The 21,702-nt window shown below is 34.3% G+C and overlaps 2 long non-coding RNA genes across 44 annotated transcripts; one reads left to right on the top strand and one right to left on the bottom strand.

Annotated features, from left to right (window-relative positions):
• The first annotated feature begins 583 nt into the window (after window positions 1-583).
• LOC148864558 (uncharacterized) lies at window positions 584-21,315 on the top strand. 43 transcript variants are annotated; one of them, XR_016110123.1, is made up of 8 exons: window positions 634-1,563; window positions 4,941-10,109; window positions 10,266-10,305; window positions 10,415-10,468; window positions 10,621-14,300; window positions 18,108-18,210; window positions 18,364-20,731; window positions 20,862-21,315. It is a non-coding gene; the product is annotated as an uncharacterized LOC148864558 (long non-coding RNA). The 43 variants fall into 43 exon arrangements; XR_016110131.1 differs by having other exon boundaries at window positions 4,941-12,336; window positions 12,663-13,514; window positions 13,671-13,873; window positions 14,026-14,300; XR_016110138.1 differs by having other exon boundaries at window positions 4,941-13,514; window positions 13,671-13,710; window positions 13,820-13,873; window positions 14,026-14,300.
• LOC148864559 (uncharacterized) lies at window positions 4,840-15,161 on the bottom strand. Its single transcript, XR_016110154.1, has 2 exons — window positions 15,015-15,161; window positions 4,840-4,874 (listed from the first exon to the last, which is right to left on the bottom strand). It is a non-coding gene; the product is annotated as an uncharacterized LOC148864559 (long non-coding RNA).
• Window positions 21,316-21,702: the final 387 nt, after the last annotated feature.

The following is a 21,702-nucleotide window of genomic DNA, read 5'->3' as shown; positions in this document are numbered from 1 at the left end:
ATGTGAAATAATTTCCTTTCATGTTATTATTTTAAAATTTATCGTGCATTAAGTCTAGGGGTCATTATTTTGGGTCAATATTTTTCATATATAAAATATTATATATCTATAATATTTTATATTAAATGACATAACATATATATAAACTTTTATTTTATATATTATATAATATAAAATATAAATTATACTTATCATATCATAATATTTATATATAAAATATATAATATAATATAAAATAATATATATATATATATATTATACATAAAATATATAAATTTTTATATATACGGATAATATCAAACTTAAAGTATTAAGCCTAAGCTTAATCTTAAAAATTATAAGTATAATATAGGTTTTGAACTTGAACACAAAGGCCCAAATGCAAAATTTCCGAGGAAGACTCCGAGCCGGGCTAAATGATCACCCCTAATTAGGTCCCACTACTAATATATTATGGACAAAAGAGCCAATCTGGCAAATAGCCAGCTGTATTGCGTAACTGCGAAGCGATTTCCAAATCGCACGGTATAGATAATGGAGTCAGAAGAGGCGGTTACACCGCTTAATCTCAACCGTCCATCTAATTTAATCGTGCCTATAAATATCTACCCCGTTCTTGTCACATACCTACTCGGCGTGAAGTTCAAGCAGGATCCGCTATTCGACCAGAGCTCGTGTTTTGGGTTGGTAGCTATAACAGCTTTATGATTGAAGTTTTATTTATAATGTGGTTCAGGCTTTTGGCTTTCTCGGTTAATTTGATCTATCATGGTTGTTCGCCTTGGTTCTGATCCGTTTTTTATTTGGATTTTGGGGAATCTTGTCTTTCCAAGAACATCGTTTCTTCCGTTTATCAAGATTCAAGATCTGCTCGCTTTCGATTTTGAATTCTTTATTGGCAGCGATCTAATTATTGTTCTGTAGATATGCCGATTTGGTGCATTGATGTTGAGAGTGCTAATACATCGGACTTGAGTTGGATTCTTCTCTGGTTCAACAATCTTTAAATCATTATTGAAGCGTAGTTTTGACTTTTCTGATTTAGATATGCCGATTTGGTGCATTGATGTCGAGAGTGCTGAGATAAATGGGTTTACATCAGACTTGAGTTGGATTCTTCTCTGGTTTAACAATATTTAAATCATTATTGAAGCGTAGTTTTGACTTTTCTGATTTAGCGATTTTTAAATCGGAGTTGAATCTTTGTGATGATTTTCTGTTGACCAGGGAGATTGGGTGTTTATAGGCTTTGGTTGATCATATCTGAAGAAGAACAAGTTCTATTTTCTTGTACGGGTGCACACATTGCAAGTTTGTAATGAATTTACAGGGTTCAAACGGTCAATAGATCGACATGGCTATTCAGATGTCTATAAATCCATCGACATCATACTCAAACTCACAAGGGGGTTTTCATGGTTATGCAAATTCAAGTTTAAAAGCATGACAGAAAGTTCTTTATGGGGTCTTAGTCTGGTTATCCATTCTTTGTAGGTAGACGGTGTGAATCCAATACAAAGGCCGTTGAAGCACATTGAGGTTTAAAGATTATGCTACATGGAGGTTTAATTTAATTTTCTTTAAATCAGTGTTGGGGCTTAGTTTTGATTTTTTTTTCTAACCTGCATATTTTTAAATCAGTGTGGGACTTTTTTTTTATTCCTTCTCCTGTTCATTTTAGGGAGATTGTTACATATTTTTTATATTTCTTATCTTTTTCTTTTTATTTATATAGATATCTAAATTGCTAGTGTGTTGAATTTATATGTTTTGGAAGGTTGAATTGATTCGGATGTGGCTATTCAAATGCCTATATCATAAGGGCTTTTTACGGTTATAATTATTTGAATGAATGCTTGTAAGCATGTGGATCATTGAGACGATATATAATATCTTAGCCTGGTTATCGTTCCTTGGCTGCAAGTGTGAATTTGAATACAAGAATGTCGAGGTTGGGCGAAGATTTTGTTATGCGACCTTCATTTTGTGAATTAAAGTGGATTTAGCGATATTTAACTCAATGTTGAGATTTTGCATTGCTTTCCCTCTAAATTAAAGGCTTTTAAATATGCATTGAATCTACGTGTTGGTTTTGTTGTTCATTATCGAGATTGGGTGTTCCTTGGCTTAGAAATTCAAAATCAAGTTTGTAAGCATGACAATCATTTAGTAGCTCTCTGTTAGATGTTAGTCTAGTTATCATTCTTTCTAGGTTGGCAGTGTGAAGCGAACATGAGGGTTGTTGAGGTTTGAGAATTTTGTAAGGCTCTTTCAGTAATTTCTAGATGATTTATTGATATTTAAATTATTTTTGAGGTTTATGTTTTAGTAGCTCTCTGTTAGTCTAGTAATCATTCTTTCTAGGTTGGCAGTGTGAAGCGAACATGAGGGTTGTTGAGGTTTGAGAATTTTGTAAGGCTCTTTCAGTAATTTCTAGAGGATTTATTGATATTTAAATTATTTTTGAGGTTTATGTTTGATTTCTCTCTGATTTTGAGGATGTTTTATCAATGTTGAATTGTTACGTTGGTTTTCTTGTTCATCATGGTGATTGGGCGTTCCCTAGTGTGCATTTATTGAATTAATCTATTTCACATAGAATAAGTTCTACTTTCTTATCACTTTTTGTTCTTGAATTGATTACCTTTTCTTTTCCTTAATTTTTCTTTTTCTCCAAGATTTATACGATTAATTTGAGCTGGAAATGGCCTCTTAAATGTCTTTTTCATTAGGGAGTCATATTCAAATTTAAGTTCATAAGCATGACGATCATTGAGAATTTCTATATAGGATCTTTATCTAGTTATAATTTTTACTTTTCGGTTTGCGGTGCCAATGTGATACAATGGTTGCATGGACTACTAGACTAGATGGAGGTTTAAGGGTTTTATTATGCCCCTTTCTTTTTTGTTAATAAGAGTATTTGATGATATTAAAATCAAAGTCAAATCATAAAGCTTATTCTTTATTTATATTTCACTTGTAACTTTTTATATCACTGTTGAATCTTTGTGATGGTTTCTTGTTCATCAAGGAGATTCAATGTTCCTTGGTTTGCATATGTTTGAAGGATCTATTGGAAGAAGATAATAAGTTCTTCTAAATTTCATTATTTTTTCCAAATGTCTTATCCTTTATCACTTTTTTTCTTCTATAAACGTTATAGAAGTATTGTGAACCGACATGATTCAGGAGGACGATTTTAGCTCGAGATGGCTATACAAATGGCTGATCTCCTGAGGGACTTTTATGGTTATGCATATTTTGATTAAAAAATATTGTTCATCTCATAAGGGTTTTTTAAATAGTTATGGAATAATGTTATGGAATTATGTATGGAATTGGATTTAGGGATCTTCAAATTAGTGTTGGGACTCTATATGGAATTCTGTCTAACTAAGGTCTTCTCAAACCACTGTGAATCCTATTGTTGTTTTTCTGATCAGTTGGGAGATTGGGTTGTCGCTGTTTCCTGTTTCCTTTGTTTACTTTCGTTTTTTGTTTGAGTTGCTCGCCTTTTTTGTTTTATTTACTTTTGTGTTGGTGATAAATAGCATTGAAAATTTAATATGGATTTACAGGATTTGGACGGATGATTCAAGTCGAACGACGCTATCTGCATTCTTCTCTCCTAGTCATTCATTTTAGGATGAGGATTTGAGATCGAAACTTGGGTTTTTGAGGCTCGAGGCAGGTCTCGCGATTTTGAAACACTACATTCATTTTGTTAATTGCATAGGGTTTTTGATATTTAAATTAGTGTTTTAAGGTTTTGAGGCTCGTTGGTATATTTAGTGGAATTTTGTGATGAACAATAAGTTCTTCTAGATTCCCGTCTTTTATGTTCCCAAATGTCTTTTATCTTTCCTTCTATTTCTTCAACACACATTGCAAATGTGTTATGATTCTACAGGATCAGGGAGGTTGATTTTAGTTGGAGGTGGCTACTCATGTATATGTCATAATGGCTTTTTTATGGTCATGAATATCGGACTGTATGTTTACAAACATGAAGATCATTGGCGAGAGTTATGTAAGATTTACTTGCGTTGTCATTGCTTGTTGGGTGGCGGTGTGACAGTGATAGAAAGAATGTTGAGGTTGGACGAAGGTTTTTAGATTTTGTTACTCCACCTTCATTTTGTAAATTAAAGTGGATCTAGTGATCTTTAAATCAGTTTTAAGCTTTAGCTTTGCTTTCTCTCTGAATTAGGGGCTTTTATGTCTGCATTGAATCTTTGTGTTGGCTTTGTTGTTCATCAGTGTAATTGGATGTTCCTTTGCTTGCATGTATTTGGTGGATCCTTTTCACGAAGAATAAGTTCTCCTAATTCTTAATTTTTCCTCGAAATTCTAATTTTTTGTAATATTTTTTACATGGATACATGCATTGCAAGATTGTTTTCAATAGACAAGATTAAAAGGCGAATTAGAGCATGAACACATCACAAGGGGGGGGTTATATTACCAATTCAAATTTAAGTCTAAAAGCATGACAAGCATATAATATATATATATATATATATATATATATATATATATATATTAGCCTAATCTAGCTAACATTCGTTTTAAGCTTGCGGTGCTACTCCTCTACTAGGGTGGTCGATAATGTGTGGAGGTTTGAAGGTTTTGCTACACTTCTTCCCTTTTGTTAGTTAGAGCCAATTTAGGGATCTTCAAATTAGTGTTGGGACTCTATATGGAATTCTGTCTAACTAAGGTCTTCTCAAATCACCGTGAATCCTATTGTTGTTTTTCTTATCATTTGGGAGATTGGGTTATTGCTGGTTTGCATATCTTTGGTGGGTCGTCTTCATTCTCGATAGGTTTTCCTTGTTTCCTTTGTTTACTTTTGTTTTTGAGTTGCGTACCTTTTTTGTTTTATTTCCTTTTGTGTTGGTGATGAATAGCATTGAAAATTTAATATGGATTTACAGGATTTGGACGGATGATTCAAGTTGGACGACGCTATTTGCCTTCTTCTCTCCTAGTTATCATTCATTGTAGGCTGAGGATTTGAGATCGAAACTTGGGTTATTGAGGCTTGAGGCAGGTTTCTCGATTTTGAAACACTACATTCATTTTGTTATTTGCATAGGGTTTTTGATATTGAAATCAGTGTTTTAAGGTTTTGATTACACAACTTTTTTTATTTGTTTATTGGAGTAGAACTAATGATCTTTGTATCATTGTCAAAGCTTAGTTTTCATTTCTCTTTGTTTTATAGATTTGAAATCAATGCTGAATTTTTGGATGGTTTTCTTGTTTTTCAGGAAGATACAATGTTCCTTAGCTTGAATAAATTCGTTGGTTTTAATGATGAATAATAACTTCTTCCTAATTCCTAACTTTTCTGCTCCAAAATGACTATCTTTTTTGTTTTCCCTCTTATTTTATTCATTATGTACATTCAAATGTTTTTATGAATCTGTACAGGATTCGCAACGCAGAGTTGAACTGGATATGGCTTTTCAAATGTCCATCTCATGAGGGAATTTTACGGTTATGCATATTGTAATTAAAAGTTAATTGCTTATCCCACCAGGGTTTTTTTTTACGGTTATTAATATTTCAATTAAAAATTATAGGAATGAATATAGGATCTTAGTCTACTTAATATTCCATCTAGGGTGTCAGTGTGAATTCGATGGCAAGGATGTTTAGGTTTGGCGAGGGTTTAAAGATTATCTGAAGCTAGTGTCCTTTTGTTAATTACAACTAGTCTATAAATCCTTAATCCGTGTTGAGGTTTGTTTTGATTTCTTTCGGAATGTGAGCCTTTTTTGGAATAAGCATCGAGTCTTTTGTGTTGGTTTTGTTGTTTGTCAGGGAGTTTGGGTGTCCCTTGGGCTGCAAATATTTTGAGGATCGTATTGGTGAAAAATAAGTTCTCCTAATTTCCTAAGTATTTTCTTCGTATATTCCTAACCATTTTATGCCTTCTTAAATGGATACATGCATTGTAAGCTTGTTTTCAATTTATATGATTGGATGGTCAATTTCGGTAGGACCTGGCTATTTAGATGTCTCAATGATAATGGGGTTTTCATTTTTATCCATGTTCTGAATTAGGTTTATGAGCATGGCAAACATTGAGAAGATAGGATCTCAGTCTAGGGTTTGTTCATTTTAGTTTGGCGGGTTGACTCAGATACATGCATGGGTTGTTGAGCTCGGAAGCAGGTTAGAAGGTCTTGTCACTATCTTTTTGTTAATTGGTGTCGATATAGCGATGTTTCAATTAGTGATTGGGGTTAACCTTGACATTCGCCTAACTAAGAGATTGTAAAATCAGTATTATATTTTGTGTGGGATTTCTTTGTCAATTGGAAGGTTGGGTTATCGTCGGACAACATACATTGGGCGGATAGATTTGACTCAGAATAAGTTTTCCTAGTCTCTTATCATTTTTTGTTTTATGAAATTCTCATCTTTTTTTATTTCCTTTCGTTTATATGGATATGTACATTGCATTTGTATTGTGAATTTACAGGATTCGGGTGGTTGATTTGAGTCGGACACGGCTATTGGGAGGTTTTCATCTCTATAAAAATTCAGAAGTTTCTCAGCATGACAACCATTCATCTCTATAAAATTTACAGGATTGGCGGTTTTAAACGGGTACCTGGGTTGTTGGGGTTCGAGGACTTTGTGGTGAACGTTCCTTAGGCAATTGCAGAGGATTTATTGGTATTTAAGTTTTTAACGAGGCTTATGTGTGATTTCTCCTGATTTAGTGGATTTTCTAACAGCGTTGGGTCTTTACGTTGCTTTTCTTGTTCCCCAGTATGATTGGGGTTACCTTATTACACACGGAACAAGTTTTATAATCTAATGATTTTCTGTTCTTGATTTGCTTAACTTTACTTTTCCTTTCTTTTCCGTTTCTATACAGGATTTAGGCCATCTGTTTGAGCTATCATGGCCATCCAGATGTCCTTGTCAACTTGGGTTTATATTCAAATTTAAGTTTACAAGCTTGGACGATCATTGGGTATCTGTGTTTCAGGGTCTTAGTCTTAGTTATAATGTTCGCTTTTAGGTTTTTTGCGTTGTGAAACCGATGGCGTGGTTGCGAGGACTGGATGGAGGTTTGTGGGTTTTATTCTGCCCCTTTCTCTTTTACTATTTGGAGTGGATTTAACAAAATTTATTTCAATGTTGAATCTGATATCTTGCTGTTTGTTTATATTAGAAATGTAATTTTTTGTATCGCTGTTGAATCTTTGTGATGGTTTTCATATTCACCTGGAAGATTCAATTTTCGTTGGCGTTGATATATTTAGTGGAACTTTGTGATGAACAATAAGTTCTTCTAGATTCCTGTCTTTTATGTTCCCAAATGACTTTTATCTTTTCTTCTATTTCTTCAACACACGTTGCAAATTTTTTATGTTTCTACAGGATCAGGGAGGTTGATTGTATTTGGGGGTGGTTAGTCATATGTATATGTCATCAGTCCTTTTTTATGGTCATGAATATCGGACTGTATGTTTACGAACATGAAGATCATTGGCGAGAGTTAAGTAAGATTTACTTGCATTGTCATTTCTTGTTGCGTGGCGGTGAGACAGTGATAGAAAGAATGTTGAGGTTTGGCGAAGGTTTTTAGATTTTGTTACTCCACCTTCATTTTGTAAATTAAAACGGATCTAGTGAATTTTAAATCAGTTTTATGCTTTAGCTTTGCTTTCTCTCTGAATTAGGGGCTTTTTTATGTCTGCATTGAATCTTTGTGTTGGCTTTGTTGTTCATCAGGGAAATCGGATGTTCCTTGGCTTGCATGTATTTGGTGGATCTTTTTCACGAGGAATAAGTTCTCCTAATTCTTAATTTTTCGTGGAAATTTTAATTTTTTGTAATATTTGTTACATGGATACATGCATTGCAAGCTTGTTTTCAATATACAAGAGTAAAAGGTGAATTAGAGCATGAACACATCACAAGGGGGGGGGTTATATTACCAATTCAAATTTAAGTTTGAAAGCATGACGAGCATGTAATATATTAGCCTAATCTAGCTAACATTCATTTTAAGCTGCTGGTGCTATTTCTGTACTAGGGTGGCCGATAAAGTGTGGAGGTTTGAAGGTTTTGTTACACTTCTTTCCTTTTGCTAGTTAGAGTCGATTTAGGGATCTTCAAATTAGTGTTTGGACTCTATATGGAATTATGTCTAACCAAGGCCTTCTCAAATCACCGTGAATCCTATTGTTGTTTTTCTGATCATTTGGGAGATTGGGTTATTGCTGGTTTGCATATCTTCGGTGGGTTTACGGGTTTTGTTACACTTCTTTCCTATTGTTTTATTTTCTTTTGTGTTGGTGATGAATAGCATTGAAAATTTAATATGGATTTACAGGATTTGGACGGATGATTCAAGTCGGAGAGGCTATTCCCATTCTTCTCTCCTATTTATCATTCATTTTAGGATGAGGATTTGAGATCGAAACTTGGGTTGTTGAGGCTTGAGCCAGGTCTCGCGTTTTTGAAACACTACATTCATTTTGTTATTTGCATAGGGTTTTTGATATTTAAATCAGTGTTTTAAGGTTTTGATTACACAACCTTTTTTTTTTGTTTATTGGAGTGGAACTAACGATCTTTGTTTCATTGTCAAAGCTTAGTTTTCATTTCTCTTTGTTTTATAGGTTTTGAAATCAATGCTGAATTTTTGGATGGTTTTCTTGTTTTTCAGGAAGATTCAATGTTCCTTGGCTTGAATAAATTCGTTGGTTTTAATGATGAATAATAACTTCTTCCTAATTCCTAACTTTTCTGCTCCAAAATGATTATCTTTTTTGTTTTCCCTGTTATTTCATTCATTACGTACATTCAAATGTTTTATGAATCTGTACAGGATTCGCAACGCAGAGTTGAGCTGGATATGGCTTTTCAAATGTCCATCTCACGAGGGAATTTCACGGTTATGCATATTCTAATTTAATGTTACTTGCTTATCTCACCAGGGTTTTTTTTTAACGGTTATTAATATTTCAATTAAAAATTATAAGCATGAATATAGGATCTTAGTCTACTTAATATTCCCTGTAGGGTGGCAGTGTGAATTCGATGGCAAGGATGTTTAGGTTTGGCGAGGGTTTAAAGATTGTCTGAAGCTAGTTTCCTTTTGTTAATTACAACTAGTCTATAAATCTTTAAATCCGTGTTGAGGTTTGTTTTGATTTCTCTCGGAATGTGAGCCTTTATTGGAATAAGCATTGATTCTTTGTGTTGGTTTTGTTGTTTGTCAGTGAGTTTGGGTGTCCCTTGGAATGCAAATATTTTGAGGATCGTATTGGTGAAAAATAAGTTCTCCTAATTTCCTAAGTATTTTCTTCGTATATCTCTAACCATTTTATGCCTTCTTAAATGGATACATGCATTGTAAGCTTGTTTTGATTTTACAGGATTGGAAGGTCAATTTCGGCAGGACCTGGCTATTTAGATGTCTCAATGATAATGGGGTTTTCATTTTTATCCATATTCTGAATTAGGTTTATGAGAATGACAAACATTGAGAAGATAGGATCTCAGTCTAGGGTTTGTTCATTTTAGTTTGGCGGGTTGACTCAGATACATGCATGGGTTGTTGAGCTCGGAAGCAGGTTAGAAGGTCTTGTCACTATCTTTTTTTTAATTGGTGTCGATATAGCGATGTTTCAATTAGTGATTGGGGTTAACCTTGACATTCGCCTAACTAAGAGATTGTAAAATCAGTATTATATTTTGTGTGGGATTTCTTTGTCAATTGGAAGGTTGGGTTATCGTCGGACAACATACATTGGGCGGATAGATTTGACTCAGAATAAGTTTTCCTAGTCTCATCTTTTTTTATTTCCTTTCGTTTATATGGATATGTACAATGCATTTGTATTGTGAATTTACAGGATTCGGGTGGTTGATTTGAGTCGGGCACGGCTATCGGGAGGTTTTCATCTCTATAAAAATTCAGAAGTTTCTGAGCCTGACAACCATTCTGTAGGTGGATTTTAGTGTAGTTGTCATTCTTTCAGGATTGGCGGTTTTAAACGGGTACCTGTGTTGCTGGGGTTCGTGGATTTTGTGGTGTGAACGTTCTTTAGGCAATTGCAGAGGATTTATTGGTATTTAAGTTTTTTTCGAGGCTTATTTTCTATGGTTTTCTTGCTCAGTATGATTGGGGTTTCTTTATTTCACACGGAACAAGTTTTATATTCTTATGATTTTCTGTTCTTGATTTGCTTAACTTTACTTTTCCTTTCTTTTCCGTTTCTATACAGGATTTAGACGATCTGTTTGAGCTATCATGGCCATCCAGATGTACTTCTCAACTTGGGTTTATATTCAAATTTAAGTTTACAAGCTTGGACGATCATTGGGAATCTATATATTATAGGGTCTTAGTCTTAGTTATAATGTTTGCTTTTAGGTTTGCGTTGTGAAACCGATGGCGTGGTTGCGAGGACTGGATGGATGTTTGAGGGTTTTATTCTGCCCCTTTCTCTTTTCCTAATTAGAGTGGATTTAACAAAATTTAATTCAATGTTAAATCTGATATCTTGCTGTTTGTTTATATTAGAAATGTAATTTTTTGTATCGGTGTTGAATCTTTGTGATGGTTTTCATATTCACCAGGAAGATTCAATGTTCGTTGGCGTTGATATATTTAGTGGAACCTTGTGACGAACAATAAGTTCTTCTAGATTCCCGTCTTTTATTTTCCCAAATGTCTTTTATCTTTCCTTCTATTTCTTCAACACATTGCAAATGTGTTATGATTCTACAGGATCAGGGAGGTTGATTTTATTTGTAGGTGGCTTGTCATATGTATATGTCATCAGGGCTTTTTTATGGTCATGAATATCGGATTGTATGTTTACAAACCTGAAGATCATTGGCGAGAGTTAATTTAGATTTACTTGCGTTGTCATTTCTTGTTGCATGGCGGTGAGACAGTGATAGAAAGAATGTTGAGGTTAGGCGAAGGTTTTTAGATTTTGTTACTCCACCTTCATTTTGTAAATTAAAACGGATCTAGTGATTTTTAAATCAGTTTTATGCTTTAGCTTTGCTTTCTCTCTGAATTAGGGGCTTTTTTATGTCTGCATTGAATCTTTGTGTTGGCTTTGTTGTTCATCAGGGAAATCGGATGTTCCTTGGCTTGCATGTATTTGGTGGATCTTTTTCACGAGGAATAAGTTCTCCTAATTCTTAATTTTTCGTGGAAATTTTAATTTTCTGTAATATTTGTTACATGGATACATGCATTGCAAGATTGTTTTCAATATACAAGAGTAAAAGGTGAATTAGAGCATGAACACATCACAAGGGGGGGGTTATATTACTAATTCAAATTTAAGTTTGAAAGCATGACGAGCATGTAATATATTAGCCTAATCTAGCTAACATTCATTTTAAGCTGGCGGTGCTATTTCTGTACTAGGGTGGCCGATAAAGTGTGGAGGTTTGAAGGTTTTGCAACTTTTCTTTCCTTTTGTTAGTTAGAATCGATTTAGGGATCTTCAAATTAGTGTTTGGACTCTATATGGAATTCTGTCTAACTAAGGTGGTCTCAAATCATCGTGAATCCTATTGTTGTTTTTCTGATCATTCGGGAGATTGGGTTATTGCTGGTTTGCATATCTTCGGTGGGTCCTCTTCATTCTCGATAGGTTTTCCCTGTTTCCTTTGTTTACTTTTGTTTTTGAGTTGTGTCCTTTTTTTGTTTTATGTCCTTTTGTCTTGGTGATGAATAGCATTGAAAATTTAATATGGATTTACAGGATTTGGAAGGATGATTCAAGTCGGAAGACGCTATTTGCCTTCTTCTCTCCTAGTTATCATTCATTTTAGGATGAGGATTTGAGATCGAAACTTGGGTTTTTGAGGCTCGAAGCAGGTCTCTCGATTTTGAAACACTACATTCATTTTGTTATTTGCATAGGGTTTTTGATATTTAAATCAGTGTTTTAAGGTTTTGATTACACAACCTTTTTGTTTTTTTGTTTATTGGAGTGGAACTAATGATCTTTGTATCATTGTCAAAGCTTAGTTTTTATTTCTCTTTGTTTTATAGGTTTTGAAATCAATGCTGAATTTTTGGATTGTTTTCTTGTTTTTCAGGAAGATACAATGTTTCTTAGCTTGAATAAATTCGTTGGTTTTAATGATGAATAATAACTTCTTCCTAATTCCTAACTTTTCTGCTCCAAAATGATTATCTTTTTTGTTTTCCCTGTTATTTCATTCATTACGTACATTCAAATGTTTTATGAATCTGTACAGGATTCGCAACGCAGAGTTGAGCTGGATATGGCTTTTCAAATGTCCATCTCACGAGGGAATTTCACGGTTATGCATATTCTAATTTAATGTTACTTGCTTATCTCACCAGTGATTTTTTTATGGTTATTAATATTTCAATTAAAAATTATAAGCATGAATATAGGATCTAAGTCTACTTAATATTCCCTGTAGGGTGTCAGTGTGAATTCGATGGCAAGGATGTTTAGGTTTGGCGAGGGTTTAAAGATTATCTGAAGCTAGTTTCCTTTTGTTAATTACAACTAGTCTCAAAATCTTTAAATCCGTGTTGAGGTTTGTTTTGAGTTCTCTCGCAATGTGAGCCTTTATTGGAATAAGCATTGATTCTTTGTGTTGGTTTTGTTGTTTGTCAGGGAGTTTGGGTGTCCCTTGGAATGCAAATATTTTGAGGATCGTATTGGTGAAAAATAAGTTCTCCTAATTTCCCAAGTATTTTCTTCGTATATCCCTAACCATTTTATGCCTTCTTAAATGGATACATGCATTGTAAGCTTGTTTTGATTTTACAGGATTGGAAGGTCAATTTCGGCAGGACCTGGCTATTTAGATGTCTCAATGATAATGGGGTTTTCATTTTTATCCATATTCTGAATTAGGTTTATGAGAATGACAAACATTGAGAAGATAGGATCTCAGTCTAGGGTTTGTTCATTTTAGTTTGGCGGGTTGACTCAGATACATGCATGGGTTGTTGAGCTCGGAAGCAGGTTAGAAGGTCTTGTCACTATCTTTTTGTTAATTGGTGTCGATATAGCGATGTTTCAATTAGTGATTGGGGTTAACCTTGACATTCGCCTAACTAAGAGATTGTAAAATCAGTATTATATTTTGTGTGGGATTTCTTTGTCAATTGGAAGGTTGGGTTATCGTCGGACAACATACATTGGGCGGATAGATTTGACTCAGAATAAGTTTTCCTAGTCTCATCTTTTTTTATTTCCTTTCGTTTATATGGATATGTACAATGCATTTGTATTGTGAATTTACAGGATTCGGGTGGTTGATTTGAGTCGGGCACGGCTATCGGGAGGTTTTCATCTCTATAAAAATTCAGAAGTTTCTGAGCCTGACAACCATTCTGTAGGTGGATTTTAGTGTAGTTGTCATTCTTTCAGGATTGGCGGTTTTAAACGGGTACCTGGGTTGCTGGGGTTCGTGGATTTTGTGGTGTGAACGTTCTTTAGGCAATTGCAGAGGATTTATTGGTATTTAAGTTTTTTTCGAGGCTTATTTTCTATGGTTTTCTTGCTCAGTATGATTGGGGTTTCTTTATTTCACACGGAACAAGTTTTATATTCTTATGATTTTCTGTTCTTGATTTGCTTAACTTTACTTTTCCTTTCTTTTCCGTTTCTATACAGGATTTAGACGATCTGTTTGAGCTATCATGGCTATCCAGATGTCCTTCTCAACTTGGGTTTATATTCAAATTTAAGTTTACAAGCTTGGACGATCATTGGGAATCTATATATTATAGGGTCTTAGTCTTAGTTATAATGTTTGCTTTTAGGTTTGCGTTGTGAAACCGATGGCGTGGTTGCGAGGACTGGATGGATGTTTGAGGGTTTTATTCTGCCCCTTTCTCTTTTACTAATTAGAGTGGATTTAACAAAATTTAATTCAATGTTAAATCTGATATCTTGCTGTTTGTTTATATTAGAAATGTAACTTTTTGTATCGGTGTTGAATCTTTGTTATGGTTTTCATATTCACCAGGAAGATTCAATGATCGTTGGGGTTGATATATTTAGTGGAACTTTGTGACGAACAATAAGTTCTTCTAGATTCCCGTCTTTTATGTTCCCAAATGTCTTTTATCTTTCCTTCTATTTCTTCAACAGACATTGCAAATTTGTTATGATTCTACAGGATCAGGAAGGTTGATTTTGTTTGGAGGTGGCTAGTCATATGTATATGTCATCAGGGCTTTTTTATGGTCATGAATATCGGACTGTATGTTTACAAACATGGAGATCATTGGCGAGAATTAAGTAAGATTTACTTGCGTTGTCATTTCTTGTTGGGTGGCTGTGTGACAGTGATAGAAAGAATGTTGAGGTTGGGCGAAGGTTTTTAGATTTTGTTACTCCACCTTCATTTTGTAAATTAAAACGGATCTAGTGAATTTTAAATCAGTTTTATGCTTTAGCTTTGCTTTCTCTCTGAATTAGGGGCTTTTATGTTTGCAATGAATCTTTGTGTTGGCTTTGTTGTTCATCTGGGAAATTGGATGTTCCTTGGCTTGCATGTATTTGGTGGATCTTTTTCACGAAAAATAAGTTCTCCTAATTCTTAAATTTTCGTGGAAATTTTACGTTTTTGTAATATTTGTTACATGGATACATGCATTGCAAGCTTGTTTTCAATAGACAAGATTAAAAGGTGAATTAGAGCATGAACACATCACAAGGGGGGGGTTATATTACCAATTCAAATTTAAGTCTAAAAGCATGGCAAGCATGTAATATATTACCCTAATCTTAACTAACATTCATTTTAAGCTGGCGGTGCTATTTCTGTACTAGGGTGGCCGATAAAGTGTGGAGGTTTGAAGGTTTTGTTACACTTCTTTCCTTTTGTTAGTTGGTGTCGATTTGGTGATCTGCAAATTATTGTTTGGACTCTATATGGAATTCTGTCCAACTAAGGTCTTCACAAATCATCGTGAATCCTATTGTTGGTTTTCTGATCATTTGGTTGCGTACCTTTTTTGTTTTATTTCCTTTTGTGCTGGTGATGAATAGGATTTGGACGGATGATTCAAGTCGGACGTGGTTTTTTGCTTCTTCTCTCCTAGTTATCATTCATTTTAGGCTGAGGATTTGGGATTGAAAGTTGGGTTATTGAGGCTAGAGGCAGGTCTCGCGATTTTGAAACACTACATTCATTTTGTTATTTGCATAGGGTTTTTTGATAATTAAATCAGTGTTTTAAGGTTTTGATTACACAACCTTTTTTTTTGGTTTATTGGAGTGGAACGATGATCTTTGTATCATTGTCAAAGCTTAGTTTTCATTTCTCTTTTTTTTTATAGGTTTTGAAATCAATGCTGAATTTTTGGATGGTTTTCTTGTTTTTCCGGAAGATACAATGTTCCTTAGCGTGAATAAATTCGTTGGTTTTAATGATGAATAATAACTTCTTCCTAATTCCAAACTTTTCTGCTCCAAAATGACTATCTTTTTTGTTTTCCCTCTTATTTTATTCATTACGTACATTCAAATGTTTTGTGAATCTGTACAGGATTCGCAATGCAGAGTTGAGCTGGATATGGCTTTACAAATGTCCATCTCATGAGGGAATTTTACGGTTATGCATATTGTAATTAAAAGTTAATTGCTTATCTCCCCAGGTTTTTTTTTTATGGTTATTAATATTTCAATTAAAAATTATAAGCATGAATATAGGATCTAAGTCTACTTAATATTCCCTGTAGGGTGGCAGTGTGAATTCGATGGCAAGGATGTTTAGGTTTGGCGAGGGTTTAAAGATTATCTGAAGCTAGTTTCCTTTTGATGTTTGTTTTGATTTCTCTCGCAATGTGAGCCTTTATTGGAACAAGCATTGAGTCTTTGTGTTTGTTTTGTTGTTTGTCAGGTGGTTTGGTTGGCAGTGTGAATATTGTTGTTTGTTCTTCCTAATTCCTAACTTGACTCAGAATAAGTTTTCCTAGTCTCTTTTTATTTTTTGTTTTATGAATTTCTCATTTTTTTATTTCCTTTCGTTTATATGGATATGTACATTGCAATTGTATTATGAATTTACAGAATTCGGGTGGTTGCTTTGAGTCGGACGCAGCTATTGGGAGGTTTTCATCTCTATAAAAATTCAGAAGTAAGTTTCTGAGCATGAGAACCATTCCGTAGCTGGATTTTAGTGTAGTTGTCATTCTTTCAGGATTGGCGGTTTTAAACGGGTACCTGGGTTGTTGGGGTTCGAGGACTTTGTGGTGAACGTTCTTTACGCAATTGCAGAGGATTTATTGATACTTAAGTTTTTATCGAGGCTTATGTTTGTTTTCTCCTGATTTAGTGGATTTTCTAACAGCGTTGGGTCTTTACGTTGGTTTTCTTGTTCCTCAGTATGATTGGGGTTTCCTTATTTCACACGGAACAAGTTTTATATTCTTATGATTTTCTGTTCTTGATTTGTTTAACTTTATTTTTCCTTTCTTTTCCGTTTCTATACAGGATTTAGACGATCTGTTTGAGCTATCATACCCATCCAGATGTCTTTGTCAACTTGGGTTTATATTCAAATTTAAGTTTACTAGCTTGGACGATCATTGGGAATCTAAATATTATAGGGTCTTAGTCTTAGTTATAATGTTTGCTTTTAGGTTTGCGGTGGGAAACCGATGGCGTGGTTGCGAGGACTGGATGGAGGTTTGTGGGTTTTGTTCTGCCCCTTTTTCTTTTACTAATTAGAGTGGATTTAACAAAATTTAATTCAATGTTAAACCTGATTTCTTGCTTTTTGTTTATATTAGAAATGTAATTTTTTGTATCGGTGTTGAATCTTTGTGATGGTTTTCATATTCACCAGGAAGATTCGATGTTCGTTGGCGTTGATATATTTAGTGGAACTTTGTGACGAACAATAAGTTCTTCTAGATTCCCGTCTTTTATGTTCCCAAATGTCTTTTATCTTTCCTTCTATTTCTTCAACACACATTGCAAATGTGTTATGATTCTTCAGGATGAGGGAGGTTGATTTTAGTTGGAGGTGGCTACTCAGCTGTATATGTCATAAGGGCTTTTTTATGGTCATGAATATCGGACTGTATCTTAACAAACATGAAGATCATTGGCCTGATTTATGTAGGTTTTACTTGCGTTGTCATTTCTTGTTGGGTGGCGGTGTGACAGTGATAGAAAGAATGTTGAGGTTTGGCGAAGGTTTTTAGATTTTGTTACTCCACCTTCATTTTGTATTTTAAAATTGGATCTAGTGATCTTTAAATGAGTTTTAGCTTTGCTTTCTCTCTAAATTAGGGGCTTTTATGTCTGCATTGAATCTTTGTGTTGGCTTTGTTGTTCCTTAGCTTGAATAAATTTGTTGGTTTTAATGATGGATAATAACTTCTTCCGAAGTCCTAACTTTTCTCCTCCAGAATGACTATCTTTTTTGTTTTCCCTCTTATTTTATTCATTACGTACATTGAATCTGTAACGCAGAGTTGAGCTGGATATGCCTTTTCAAATGTCCATCTCATGAGGGAATTTTACGGCTATGCGTATTCTAATTAAAGGTTATTCGCTTATCTCACCAGGGTTTTTTTATGGTTATTAATATTTCAATTAAAAATTATAAGCATGAATATAGGATCTTAGTCTACTTAATATTCCATGTAGGGTGGCAGTGTGAATTCGATGGTAAGGATGTTTAGGTTTGGCGTGTGTTTAAAGATTATCTGAAGCTAGTTTCCTTTTTGTTAATTACAACTAGTCTATAAATCTTTAAATCCGTGCTGAGGTTTGTTTTGATTTCTCTCGCAATGTGAGCCTTTATTGGAATAAGCATTGGGTCTTTGTATTGGTTTTGTTGTTTGTCATGGAGTTTGGGTGTCCCCTGGAATGCAAATATTTTGAGGATCGTATTGGTGAAAAATAAGTTCTCCTAATTTCCTAAGTATTTTGTTCATATATTCCTAACCATTTTATGCCTTCTTAAATGGATACATGCATTGTAAGCTTGTTTTCAATTTACTGGATTGGAAGGTTAATTTTGGCAGGACCTGGCTATTTAGATGTCTCAATGATATTGGGGTTTTCATTTTTATCCATATTCTGAATTAGGTTTATGAGCATGGCCAACATTGAGAAGATAGGATCTCAGTCTAGGGTTTGTTCATTTTAGGGTGATTCAGATACATGCATGGGTTGTTGAGCTCGGAAGCAGGTTAGAAGGTCTTGTCACACTATCTTTTTTGTTAATTGTTGTCGATATAGCGATGTTTCAATTAGTGATTGAGGTTCACCTTGACATTCGCCTAACTAAGAGATTGTTAAATCAGTATTGTATTTTGTGCGGGATTTCTTTGTCAATTGGAAGGTTGGGTTATTGCCGGACAACATACATTGGGCGTATAGATTTGACTCAGAATAAGTTTTCCTAGTCTTCCATCATTTTCTGTTTTATGTAATTCTCATCTTTTTTTATTTCCTTTCGTTTATATAGAGTTGTACATTGCAATTGTATTATGAATTTACAGGAATCGGGTGGTTGATTTGAGTCGGACACGGCAATTGGGAGGTTTTCATCTCTATAAAAATTCAGAATTAAGTTTCTGAGCGTGACAACCATTCCGTAGCTGGATTCCGTACCTGGCTTGCTAGGGTTCGAGGACTTTGTGGTGAATGTTCTTTAGGCAATTGCGGAGGATTTTTTGGTATTTAAGTTTTTATCGAGGCTTATGTGTGATTTCTCCTGATTTACTGGATTTAAGTTTTAAACTGGTACCTGGGAGGGTTTTATCGAGGTTTTTTTGGTATTTAAGTTCTTTAGGCATTAGCGGAGGATTTTTTGGTCTTTACGTTGGTTTTCTTGTTCACCAGTCTAATTGAGGTTTCCTTAGTTGGTCTTTATTGAGTGTTTTTATTTCACACAACAAGTTTTATATTCTTATGATTTTCTGTTCTCGATTTGCTTAACTTTACTTTTCCTTTCTTTTCCCTTTCTATTCAGGATTTAGACGATCTGTTTGAGCCATCATGGCCATCCAGATGTCCTTGTCAACCTGGGGTTATATTCAAATTTAAGTTTACTAGCTTGGACGATCATTGGGAATCTGTATATTATAGGGTCTTAAACTTAGTTATAATGTTTGCTTTTAGGTTTCCGGTGTGAAACCGATGGTGTGTTTGCGTGGACTGGATGGAGGTTTGAAGGTTTTATTCTGCCCCTTTCTTTTTTACTTCAATGTTAAATCTGATATCTTGCTCTTTGTTTATATTAGAAATGTAATTTTTTGTATCGGTGTTGAATCTTTGTGATGGTTTTCATATTCAACAGGAAGATTCAATGTTCATTGGCGTTGATATATTTAGTGGAACTTTGTGACGAACAATAAGTTCTTTTAGATTCCCGTCTTTTATGTTCCCAAATGTATTTTATCTTTCCTTCTATTTCTTCAACACACATTGCAATTGTGTTATGATTCTACAGGATCAGGGAGGTTGATTTTAGTTGGAGGTGGCTACTCATATGTATATGTCATGAGGGCTTTTTTATGGTCATGAATATCGGACTGTTTGTTTACAAACATGAAGATCATTGGCGAGAGTTATGTAAAATTTACTTGCGTTGTCATTGCTTGTCGGGTGGCGGTGTGACAGTGATGGAATGTTGTGGTTTGGCGAAGGTTTTTAGATTTTGTTACTCCACCTTCATTTTGTAAATTAAAGTGGATCTAGTGATCTTTAAATCAGTTTTAAGCTTTAGCTTTGCTTTCTCTCTGAATTAGGGGCTTTTATGTCTGCATTGAATCTTTGTGTTGGCTTTGTTGTTCATCAGGGAAATTGGATGTTCCTTGGCTTACATGTATTTGGTGGATCCTTTTCACGACGAATAAGTTCTCATAATTCTTAATTTTTCCTCGAAATTCTAATTTTTTGTAATATTTTTTTCATGGATACCTGCATTGCAAGATTGTTTTCAATAGACAAGATTAAAAGGTGAATTAGAGCATGAACACATCAAAAGGGGTGGGGGTTTATATTACCAATTCAAATTTAAGTTTACAAGCTTGGACGATCATTGGGAATCTGTATATAGGGTCTTAGTCTTAGTTATAATGTTTGCTTTTAGGTTTGCGGTGTGAATCCGATAGTATGGTTGCGAGGACTGGATGGAGGTTTGAGGGTTTTATTATGCCCCTTTCTTTTTTACTAATATGAGTGGATTTAACGAAATTTAATTCATTGTTAAATCTGATATCTTGGTGTTTATTTATATTAGAAATGTAATTTTTTGTATAGGTGTTGAATCTTTGTGATGGTTTTCATATTCACCAGGAAGATTCAATGTTCGTTGGGTGTTCTTCGGCTTGCATATATTTGGTCGATCCATTTCACGAAGAATAAGTTCTCCTAATTCTTAATTTTCCCCGAAATTCTGATCTTTTTTAAATGGATACATGCATTGCAAGCTTGTTTTCTATGTACAGGTTTAAAAGGTGATCTTAATCTAGCTAACATTCATTTTAGGTTGGCGGTGCGACACCCGTACAAGGGCGGTTGAGACTTGGTGGATGTTTGACGGTTTTGTTACACTTCTTTCCTTTTGTTAATTAGAGTCGATTTAATGATCTTTAAATTGGTGTTGGGGCTCAAAATTGAATTCTGTCTAAGAGCTTGCCAAATCATTGTTGGTTTTTCTGATCATTTGGGAGATTGGGTTACCGCTGGCTTGCTTATATTGGGTGGGTCGTCTTGATTCTCAATAGGTTTTCCCAGTTTCCTATGTTTCTTTTCTCGTTTTTGAGTTTCTCATCTTTTTTATTTCCTTGTGTTGGTGATGATGAGCGTTGCAAGTTTAATATGGATTTACAGGATTTGGACGGATGATTCAAGTCAGACGAGGCTATTTTGATTACTATCTCCTAGTTATCATTCATTGTTGAAGGTGTGAAATCGATATCTGGGTTATTGAGGTTCGATGCAGGTCTCGTGACGATAAATTTCAATTGGTCATGGCCATTAATTGAAATCGATTTCATTCTTTTTTTTTCCTTATATTTATCATCTTTAGTATTTGGGCGATAAATTTCAATTGTACATGGCCATTCAGCCATTCAGATGTCTATCTCATAAGGGGGTTATCATGGTTATTGATGTCCAAATTTAATTTTGTAAGCATGACGATCATTGAGAATATGATATCAAGGTTGATGAGATTAGATTGAGGTTTAAAGGTTTTATTCCAAAGCCTTTTTTTTGTGTTTATTAGAGTGTATTTAACGATCTTTAAATCAATGTTAAATCTCAGATTTTATTTCTCTTTGAATTATGGTTTTTTTAATCAACGTTGAATCTTTGTGATGATTTTCCTTGTTCAGCAGGAATACCCAATGTTCTTTGGCTTTGCTCATATTGGGGGGTTCTATTTGACGAAGAATATGTTGTAAATTCCTCTCTTATGTTCCCAAATGTCTTGTCGCTTTTTTTCCCTGATTTTATTCTGTGCGCACGTTTCAAATGTGTTATGAATCTTCTTTCATAAGGTGCTTTGATTTGGACATGGTTATGCAGATGTCTATTTCACAAGGTGGTTTTCGTGGTTGTACAAAATTACAAGTTTAAATTTAAAGTTTATAAGCACAATTATCATATATGTTGTTGTAAATTCCTGTCTTTTATGTTCCCAAATGTCTTGTCGTTTTTTTCCCTGATT

Source organism: Nelumbo lutea, chromosome 3, assembly GCF_056320005.1.
Source record: "Nelumbo lutea isolate HS-2025 chromosome 3, American lotus-T2T, whole genome shotgun sequence".
Classification (NCBI taxonomy): Eukaryota; Viridiplantae; Streptophyta; class Magnoliopsida; order Proteales; family Nelumbonaceae; genus Nelumbo; species Nelumbo lutea.
The sequence above is the reverse complement of the archived record's forward strand: the minus strand, read 5'-3'. Positions and strand labels throughout refer to the sequence as shown.